At 31.8% G+C, this 11,497-nt stretch overlaps 1 protein-coding gene across 4 annotated transcripts in view; it reads right to left on the reverse strand.

Moving 5' to 3' along the window:
- Positions 1-4,369, reverse strand: part of LOC132736034 (unconventional myosin-VIIa-like) — a 43,095-nt gene extending 38,726 nt beyond the window's left edge. For 3 of the 4 annotated variants that reach the window (XM_060723081.1, XM_060723079.1, XM_060723076.1), the window contains exon 1: positions 4,055-4,369. The gene's annotated coding sequence lies outside the window, so the exon portion shown is untranslated. The remainder of the gene's footprint in view (positions 1-4,054) is intronic. The other variant, XM_060723080.1, reaches the window with a different exon arrangement.
- Between the last annotated feature and the right edge of the window lie 7,128 nt (positions 4,370-11,497).

Raw genomic sequence — 11,497 nt, forward strand, 5'->3', positions numbered from 1 at the left:
GGTTTTTAACAGAAAAAAGGATCTTATTATCTTACTTAACCCTTACCCTGATGGCGGCAACAGATTTTGCCCATACGACGGGTGCAGACCAATATTAGCCGGTACATCCGTGCCGGGACGTCGGATCATGGTCAGCACCATTCGCTATTCAGTCAGTACTTAAACTGAAATTCTCTCTTTGAACAGATAAATAGTTTTGTCTAAACAGAACGATGGACAAACCGATTTAAGTATGGGTTACTTTGAACATGATTGATATAGAGCACAAAACATAGTAAACCAAGTTTTGTAATGTATTGTAACCACGCAATCTGATAAAAAATAATCCCTGGAGGCTTGATCAGTGGAAGACATCTGTCATAACAACAATGTTTCATCACTGTTTATCATTAACAACCATCAATATTTACCGATATGTCAAACCGATTTACAGAACATCATTTTAAATCAATGGGCAACAATTTGTTACTATAAATAGATTATTTGAATATGGGCACAGACTAATATGAAAGTCGAATGAATAGATTCGGTTTTCTGGTCTACTTTGATATAGTGATTTCGTGATTGATAAATAATAGAAAACCTATGGTGGGTGTTGAGAAAATTGTATTAATCTTTAAAAATATACATATCTGACTTGCAAATAAATTTCCTATGAATAAATATATGGATATTCACTTAAGCGTACGTATGTATATTAATGCATCTAGATATTTATAGTTGTTTTAAGTTTAAGTTTACGTTTATTGTTGCCCATATGAGCGAGTCCTCCAGAAGAGTATAAAATAGAGAAAATAAGAATCCCTAAAGAAAGCCCAACACGTCAAAATTGAAAAAAGTCATTTTATATTTTGGAGAATAGTGCAAGATACAGATACATCAAGATGCCACAATTCAAGAAGCTTCTCGATCCTGGTTCTTTAGCATGCCAAGTGTTTGAGCACTAATACATGGGACCTCGATTCAAAGTCTCACCCAGAAGACTGATAAGTAATTTTTGTTGGCTAGCCCGGGAATCGAACCCACAATGAATACAATTCTCTCGCTCTAACCCTTTGAGCTATGTCGGTTGCCTAGAGATTTATATTACTGATACGTCGTATTTATAATTTTTGAATGTCATAAAACATTTGTGTACAGATGTTACTGTTATGCTATACGACAAGATATAATAAAAAGATCTAATCTGTAAAATAAAGTATGTTACATTTTATAGAATAATATCATAGATTAGATTTTAGCCACAGAAAAAGGTAATATCAGTGTTCCGAATCATGTTGTTTTTGTTTATTTTATCATATCATTTTAAATTCGATTAGATTTATCAAACAGATTTGAATTGTATACTTAAAGAATTCACGCAGGGGTCTGCGAAATGATAGGTTTATAAATCTATAATTAAATCTTCTTTAATCTGAGGTTGGGATCTATGAAAAAGTCTAGTGTAAATATATATTTAATTTATTGTAAGGTCTAACGACTTTTCACAAAAGGCGCGGGACTACTTACAAGAATAGTTACAAATATCGCCTAAACAATCTCTCGTCCATGAAGCGGTACAACACTTTAAAGTGAACTTTTCGTGTTTCCCATACCTAAAACCCCACTTAATGTATCTGTAAACCTATTTCATACAATTACGGATTCATGATAACCGTAATCAATTCTAGGCAATATTAGTGGAAAATATGAGATCAAGTATTACCAATATATTCAATGGCGCTAAAACGTAGTATAAAGTTATCTGTATTTGGGTCATTTTCCATGATACAATTGATTACTTTGGACACATGTACTGAGTATGTATGAGAGAGTGATATGAAAATTAACACACAAGCTGTTAGTCAAGACCTACATCAGATGGTACACAAAACTCGAATAAAATATTTCCAGTCCCGTCATGTTAAAAACGTCGAGTTCCTTATTTGAGATAGACATAACACAAAGTCTATCGTCAATTGTATCTTCTGTCAAACTGAAGCCGGTGCTATGGGGTGTGGGCGGTAGTTTACAATTACCACTACCGTCCATGAACAGGCTCCATCAAATCAAACCTGCAGAATTTTCAATTGTGTCGTGTTGGGCTTTCTTTAGAGATTATGTCTTTCTATATTTTTTTCTGGTTTCAGTTTTACTTGACAGCAGTGGCTGAGTGAGAAAGTATTAACGAAAATAAACCCTAGTTTATAAAAAGCTTTCATGTAGTGGACAAATTAAACAACTCTTTTATATGCTTCAATATACACCTTTCATATTGTTTGTCTCTTTTATTTAATTTTAACAGTCTTATATAAAAGATTGGTAAACTTAAACCTTAAACTTAAAAATAGCTTTGCCATATGGTTTAAAGAACATATAAAGTTCCATTTTAAGACGTATATTTAGTATTGATACGTGAAAATTTACTTTATTTATTCAACAAACTATAATATTAAGCAATAAATTAGCATTCCGAGACCGTGAACATGTAATCTTTTATTATTATTTCTCACAGATGAATAACTGCCAACGAAAGAACATAAAAATATAGGTCATATAAATACTTATCGTTTTATAATCGCATAAAAACAACTTGTGGCGTATAATGTGGCGTATAATGAAATGTAACAGATAAGGTATTAAGTAAAACCATTAAATAAAAAAAAAAACGAACAAATAAGTAACATTGTTTTTAGAACGTTTTTATAAGAATATTCGACGGAAAGAAAAGAAAAGGTGTCCAATTGACATAATTTTTCAAAAGGAAAAAGATCCCCTTCGACAAAAACGTAAATTGACAATTAAATTTCAAAAGTAAAGTGCCCCCCTCTCACGAACACAAAAACGTACATTTTCCTTGACGCTGGTTGTCATTTAGCAAGAATTACTTTATTGTTTAGAGCAATTAAGCTGTTATGTTTTCTAGGCAGTTCTGAACTACGCAGTGAATTATTTTAAAATCTTCTCAGGCGAAGATATACGTACACTGATCGATATTGGCTACAACTAAAAAAGGAAACGTTTAAATGACACAGTTGAATGTGATTTTAACACGCCATATTTATCATAGCATGGGTGTTCCGATATGATACAAATATTAAATGGAAGGGTGCCTTATCAACGCAGAAATTATGGCTAAAAACACAAAGTTCAATACTGAAATGCTCCTGGTTTTTATCACCACAGATGCAATGTATGGTCAATCCTTATATAAAACTAAACGTATACTGCATCAATTTCAGTAATCTTATATCTTTCAATAGATGTCCTTTTATTACTCCAGTTCGTTAAGGCGATAATTATGTCACTAACCAGTTAATGAGCGAGACATACCAAATTTAGCACAAGTCGATGATGGATGCATGCCCTTAACAGTAATTTGTTGATAAAAATCTACCTTGAAACACGTCAAAAATCGAATCGGCAAGTTTTACGTTTTAACCACTTCAAATAGATTTTTTAGGCGGCTACGCCTGGGCAAGCTTAACACCTTAACTATTTCTTAAATAACTCTTTCATTATTTAACGATTTCACTTTTACTGTAGACACGACCTGTCATGTATATTTAGTTATTTACATATAAACATTTCTTTCAGCTTCAAGCCCTATAAATTTTTGTCACATAGAAAGACGTTTTATTGAATAATTTACTTTTTTTTTTGTTAGTTGTATATATTTTCTATATTTTCCCACGATCTATTACGAATAATTATGCTTATATTAATTTTGGCAATTTTATTTATTAAGCAGAAATAACATTTTATTAAGAAACTTAAGCAGTTATACTCTATAGCACGTCTGGTTCGGCCCTCTATAAGCTAGTGACCTTATTTAAATAAGAAAAAAACATGCTACCTATTTACCTAAAACATTTGCCAAAACATGTAAATTTATGAACATTTGCCTTAAGAAATAGTATAAAAAGATAGTAATCAAGTTAAGCAGGTCTGTTTAACCTTAAAATCCTAGTGCACTGCCCTAGATTTATTGCAACAATTCTTTTACCCACTTGTTTAAGTAAATATTGTTTATTACCATTGATTTTACATGATAAGATAGAGTCTTATTGCTTACCGTAAATTATTAAAACATGTACACAAATCCAGACATGAACATTCAAATCCTTTAACAGAAATATGATTGTGCACAATACAACGTTTTAAACTTCCTAACTAAAACACTCGATAGCTCCACATGGTTTAGTTTAAAATGTGTATGCAAGAAAAAACAAATAAATATTTAAATTTAAAAAAGTAGCACACAAAATGAAACAGCACTTCGTCAGAAATGTTGTAAATCCAGTATACGGTAGAATGTTGATAATACGGAATAATTTCTTATAGCTCGCTTCACTTAACGCGGTATGGTTAAATTGGTCCGCACTATTTACAAGGTGAAATATCCATTGATAAAGTATACAATGGGTGGAATTTGAACGCGCTATGTAATCCCATACATAGAAGAGACGTAATTGTTTGCCCCCGGTTTACTTATAATGCTGTTCTTATTTACAAAAAGCTACTCCCCCCTTTTGTAAAAACCGGACAAACTGCTTAAGATGTGTATAATGCTTAAAAGAAATGTTTGTCTGAAATAGTAGGTAGCATATACAGTTTAAGGACAAATCGGATAGTGGACTTAACGGACCACGTTAAAAACCATTTCGGACAACGTTTACGTTTAAATATTGATAAAGATTTAAGGTAAATTGATACATACAAATGAAGGAATGATCGAGCAATTCTCTGCTGAAAGAGAAAATAAATGTAGTTAACATATAGGTAAAACAATTACGAAAAGTAGAAAATAATTTAAAATCAGAAATGTTTGAAAGTTTATAATGTCCTAAATCATACAATTGTACATGTACCTTATAATACAGATAATTGTCCAGCTATTCATTCAATAAACAAAAGGCCTTTTAAATAAACATTTGATTATTTTCAAGTACGTCATATTCTAGCTTCCTGATCAGACTGCACACCTTTTCTTAGTTCTACAAGATTTTTTTTAGAAAAGGACTAGTGAGTTTGAACCCCGAAATCGGGTAGTGCTTTCCGTGAAAAAAATTGGTTGATGGAAATATATGTGAAACAAAATAAGTCCTGAATCATCAGGTACAACATGCAACATGTCTGATATATCGAGGAAATTTTGGTCAAATGTTCCATGAAACTATTGGAATATAACTTTCTATTTTGTAGTTCTTTAACCCCACCCCCGTTACGTTTGCAGAAATGTATTATTGGGGAATATTTTGAATAGAATATGTGTAACAAAAACTGCAAGCTTATCGAAAAAAGTACAAGAGCTACATTGGAGAAATATGTACCAATGAAATCGGAAAATATTTGCTTGGAATAATAGTTCAAATATTGACAGATATATAGACAAATTAGCAAACTCCATTAACGGCGACACAATGACAACATAAACAAATGGCACGTGATCTTCCACCCTGAAGAGTTCTGAAAGTTTAGTTTATTTTACCATCATTTAGGCTTACTGAATTTTAAAATATTGTTATTCAAGAGTACAATATACAATGATTACGTCACTGGTCTATATTATCACATTATTTTTTTACGCAGTTTTCTTTTCATTACAATTTAAAGTCATCATATTTCAAGCATCACGAGTACCGCTCTTTTATTGCTGTAATAATTTTTTCAGGTCACGACAGAAATTAGATCTGCTATAACGAACTGTGCCATACAGTCAATAACAGGAAAGATACGCTGGTGCTGAATGCATTTCCAATAAATACATCAATGTCTATTTATCAGGAAAATAAACGTTTGTGTCGTGATAAAAATCATATCAGGAAAACAAAATAATGACAGCACCACGTTTATTAGTTTCCGTGAAGCGAGCAAAATATAATTATGCGGGATCATAGACGTGACAATGTAATACTATTGTCAGGGGACATTTTATTATTAAAGTTGCATGCCTCCAGATGAGCCAAAATATTTCACGAAAAAATAAAATTGAGTAAAATAAACTAAGGTTTTAAGAAAAGTAAAACAATTTAAGATTCAAGTAATAATTTGCATGTTATGTGCGATTAAAGACTGATTTTGTAGTATTTATCAGTTATCACCATACAGTATTTCTACTGCTTTACTAACGCAGTAAGGGCTATTTTTGTTTATTTTGACCTTTTTTTGGGTAATTTAATTACGTGGATTGCAAGTGCTGTTTGCAATGAGTAAATTAAATACATTTTTAAGATTGAGCCGTGTCATGACAAAACCAACATAATGGGTTTGCGACCAGCATGGATCCAGACCAGCCTGCGCATCCGCGCAGTCTGATCAGGATCCATGCTGTTCGCTTACCAACCCTTTTACAAATAGAGAAACTGATAGCGAACAGCATGGATCCTGATCATATTGTGCGGATGCCAAGGCTGGTCTGGAACCATGCTGGTCGCAAACGCACTATGTTGGTTTTGTCATGACGCGGCTCAATTATGAAAATTAGCATGCTCCTTTAACATAAACATGTAAACAACTAACTTGCTAGGACAGTTAGTATATTAAAATATACACCCTTTAAGTCTGATTTTAAGTAACTAGCAACTTTTTCCTCACATTATATTGTTATTATTATATTAGCCGTAGAACAGGGATGAACAATACACATAGAGATCACAGAAATACATGTATTGTACCCCCAACTCGAACTTTTGTATGTTTTAAGCCCCCTCCTATATCCATGACTTTGCCAACCTAATAGAATCATCATCATCATCAGTAGAAAGAACTATTTCTCACACACAAAAAATACTATTTTAAACCATTTGACTTCTTACGGCATCATATTTTACCATGCACCAACATGTGTAAACAAAGATCAGGCGGCAAATCCGTGTCGTCTGCCCATAGTCTGCAACGTCTGCTATCCAGGCAGTACACATGTATATAACAATTTTCCGTATTAATAAATGTGTAATATTGAAAGATTGACTGACCAGTTAAGATATTTAGCGTGGTTAAAAATAGAAATTGAGATACATGTACATTGTTTCTTTTTTTGTATATAATGTTTCAACACGGGTCTGATCGTATTTCTATCCTCATTTATTCTGAAGAAATGTTATGTGTACACCACTCTTATATTGTCGCAATTTATCTGCAGCTGCAGAAATGTAAATCATAAAACCATATAAAATAACACGGTATTGTCACTGAAAATAACTTTTCATAATTACAACTGAAATATAATATTTCATCGTGGTTGAATTATTGACATCTATCTCCCCACAATGCGACTAGTTTATATGTCAATTTACCTAGCCGGTGTTATATATATAGACTATAGGTCTAAATATTAAGCATCTTGAGACCAGAAGTAGCAAAGATATATCCAAGTTTGAATTTACAATAAATCTAGCAAAAGTTATCCGTTTACCAAGCTTTGACATTTTTAATTTACCAAGCCTACTACCTAACCAATAATTTGTTTACAAAACTTGGCTTATAAATTCATTTACCGAACCTAGGTATGGTTTTCATTTACCAAACCCAAAACATAATCACTGGACCTGCTAAGTTTATAAGACATTAAAGCTATCAAATAAAGTTATGAGATAAAACAAAACCTAGAACAGGACATCTGTGTACCAAACCAGACATATACCTGGCCAACATCGTGCATTGCTTTTGCACCATGTACACGGCAGTTCAGGGTCCCCGTCCTTTCCGCTGGGGATAGGCAGTAGTAACATTTGACTGAAGCATACCCTAAATAACTTATCCATTTAACAAATGTTAGTTTGGGTTTCTTTTTCACCAAAAGATGATAAACTGTCCACATACTAAACATAATGTAGGTAAATATTCATTTAAAAACTTATTTCACAAAACTATCTAAAATTATACATAACTATTTACAAAGCCAATGTTATTTATTGATTGTTCAATGATAATTTATAGAATATATTTATCTTTACAAATGGTCATTGCTATTTCAATTATTTAAACCGTCCCAAAATAGTTACATTTTCATTTCAACCAAGTTAGGTAATATTTTGGCTAAAAATTGACTTCAAATATTAAGTATAACATTAACTCGCTAGCCTTGCAGCTCACTAGTATTTAGCTATTACAACAATGATTTCACCAATTCCATTAGCATAGAGCCAGCCCCATAAATACAAGGTGAAGGGTTCAAGTCTCCTGAAAATGGCACAACTTAATTTGTAGTTATATCAAGAAAAAGAGAGCTTTTGGGACTGTGAAATTCAGGAATAATCCTGATTTTTTTTTACTTTTACAGTTAAGCTGTATTTCAAGTCTATCAAGACTCTATTTTGACAGATGATTAATTTTTTGTACAAGTGTTGAAACATTGGACTAGAAATCTGATGTGGAGAGTAGTTGCTTCCAACACAATCAAACTAAAATAAATTAGTATTAACTTAATGATTAATTTTATCATTTTGATCATAAAGGTATATTACCAGTCATTTCAAATGTAAACCTGGTCAAATTCACATTAAATGCACAAAAGACAGAGAAGAACCTTTAACAGGGGTTAATCAAGTAAATATTGGTATTCCAGTTTTGAATGAAATATTAATAACATAGATTTTATCTAATTTCAAAAAGATGATTTATTTTTATATTTAAGTTTCTAACATTATGAATGAACTTTTTTTATGATACATGAGTCACCTACATGATAAAAAGTACACACATAAACATAAAATAATTAGCATAATAAGAACATAAAACATATATGGTTGAACAAAAAATATATCATGCATTGTTAAAATAAATTGTGAACATTTTATTGTATTATCTGTGAGAAAAAGAGTTTGTGATAAGGGTACATACTTTTAAACAAGAAAGTCATGATGGCCCTAGACTGCTCACCTAAAATCCATTGCTAGTAAAAGTCATATTTCTAAAATATCATTAGGTCGCATTAGGGCAGGGGCATTTTCAACATACAGTGCCATGATGCAAAAACTTTTGAAAAAGTCTATTTGGCAAAGTAACATGCAACATGTCTAACACTAAAGTATATATTTTCACTTAAGATTTAAATGCTTATTCCTGTATTATGACTTTAATAAATTGCCATGCTACATGTAAACATTGTAAGTTCTGAGGAAAAAAGATTTTAAAAAAATCATTTAAAAGTTTATTTTTAGTTCCCGAGAGAAACTTTCCTTTAGTAAATTGACCTTGCATATATTAACCTAAATTACATGTTTCACAACCTGTAGTCATTGAATGACTGGATCAAGTTATACAAGGATTAATCCTGCGAAGTTTGGTCAAAATCCACAATGCAGTTTAGGAGAGATTGTTTAAAAATATTGTGAATTACAATGGATCCCGGACAACTTGTCACCTCTGAGAAATGATGACCATGTGCTAACAACAAAGAGCCTATTAATCTTTGGGGCCAAAATAAAACAACAGCAACAAATCACTGAGTGGACATTCAAATGCATTTGAAACAAACTTGATTTTGAGAATTTCGTACACCAAAGCCATAAAAACAAACAGAAAACACTGTACATGAAATAACTTATGACTTTATTTATTGTTGTACATCTAATTGAATGTAAATTATCATTAAGTTAATATATACAGCAAAATACTTTCATTTTAATACCATATACATTCCTTGCATTTTAGATGCCCTCATACCATATCCTTTGTTACTTACTTACAAGTTTAAAATTAAATTACTTACAAGTTTAAAATTAAATTACTTACAAGTTTAAAATTAAATAAACTCAAGAATGCAACAAGGGAGGTAATTCTACAAAATTCTGCTATACTTAATTTAAGCAAGCTATCACTGTTGCTGTTTTGTTTTTTTTGATGTTAAGAAATATTTCAAAATAATATAATATATATTATATTATCTATTTGTTTTGTATTCATACTGGCAAATATAGGCATTGAAATCATAACTGTGATTGAAAAATAATAACAATTCAAATTATATTTTGAAAAACTTGCCAATATCAAACAAGAGCTGTCGGTAGGACAGCATGCTCGACTATTCTTAGTGCTTGATAGTAAAAAAAATGCCTGATACAGTTACCTCTTCCTGTTTACAGGTTGGGGTCATGATGGTGAACAAGTGTGCAAAGTTTCAAAGCCATATGTCAATGGACTTTGAAAATATTTGAACTATTACAAAAACTTTAACGTAAATTCTAAGTCGAAAAAGGGGCATAATTCTGTCAAAATGCTTGATAGAGTTACCTCCTCCTGTTTACAGGTTGGGGTCATGATGTTGAACAAGCGTGCAAAGTTTCAAAGCCATATGTCAATGGACTTTGAAAATATTTGAACTATTACAAAAACTTTAACGTAAATTCTAAGTCGAAAAAGGGGCATAATTCTGTCAAAAATGCTTAATAGAGTTACCTCCTGCTGTCTACAGGTTGGGGTCATGATGTTGAACAAGTGTGCAAAGTTTCAAAGCCATATGTCAATGGACTTTGAAAATATTTGAACTATTACAAAAACTTTAACGTAAATTCTAAGTCGAAAAAGGGGCATAATTCTGTCAAAATGCTTGATACAGTTACCTCCTCCTGTCTACAGGTTGGGGTCATGATGGTGAACAAGTGTGCAAAGTTTCAAAGCCATATGTCAATGGACTTTGAAAATATTTGAACTATTACAAAAACTTTAACGTAAATTCTAAGTCGAAAAAGGGGCATAATTCTGTCAAAATACTTGATAGAGTTACCTCCTCCTGTCTACAGGTTGGGGTCATGATGGTGAACAAGTGTGCAAAGTTTCAAAGCCATATGTCAATGGACTTTGAAAATATTTGAACTATTACAAAAACTTTAACGTAAATTCTAAGTCGAAAAAGGGGCATAATTCTGTCAAAATGCTTGATAGAGTTACCTCCTCCTGTCTACAGGTTGGGGTCATGATGGTGAACAAGTGTGCAAAGTTTCAAAGCTATATGTCAATGGACTTTGAAAATATTTGAACTATTACAAAAACTTTAACGTAAATTCTAAGTCGAAAAAGGGGCATAATTCTGTCAAAATGCTTGATAGAGTTACCTCCTCCTGTCTACAGGTTGGGGTCATGATGGTGAACAAGTGTGCAAAGTTTCAAAGCCATATGTCAATGGACTTTGAAAATATTTGAACTATTACAAAAACTTTAACATAAGTGGTTACGCCGACGCCGACGCTCGGGTGACTGCAATAGCTCTACTTATTCTTATCGAATAGTCGAGCTAATAATAAAAGGGAGGTATCTGCAAATGTAAAATAAACTTAAATTCATTACTTCAATTTCAAATACATTGTTTTACTTCGTTTTCAAAATGTATAAATATCTTGAAATAAAGAGATCAATGAATAGTAAAATAATAATCTAAATAAATCAAATAAGATTTAAAGTAGCAGCATGCCATATAGGCCATTTTCCTTTTTTATGTTTCAATGAGTCACAAAAATATTGCCAGGTGTACAAATAAAGAAATTTTAGCAAGCTTTTAGCACTTATTACCCACATA

This window comes from Ruditapes philippinarum, unplaced genomic scaffold (assembly GCF_026571515.1).
Source record: "Ruditapes philippinarum isolate M1 unplaced genomic scaffold, ASM2657151v2 ctg2221_1_1_1_1, whole genome shotgun sequence".
Classification (NCBI taxonomy): Eukaryota; Metazoa; Mollusca; class Bivalvia; order Venerida; family Veneridae; genus Ruditapes; species Ruditapes philippinarum.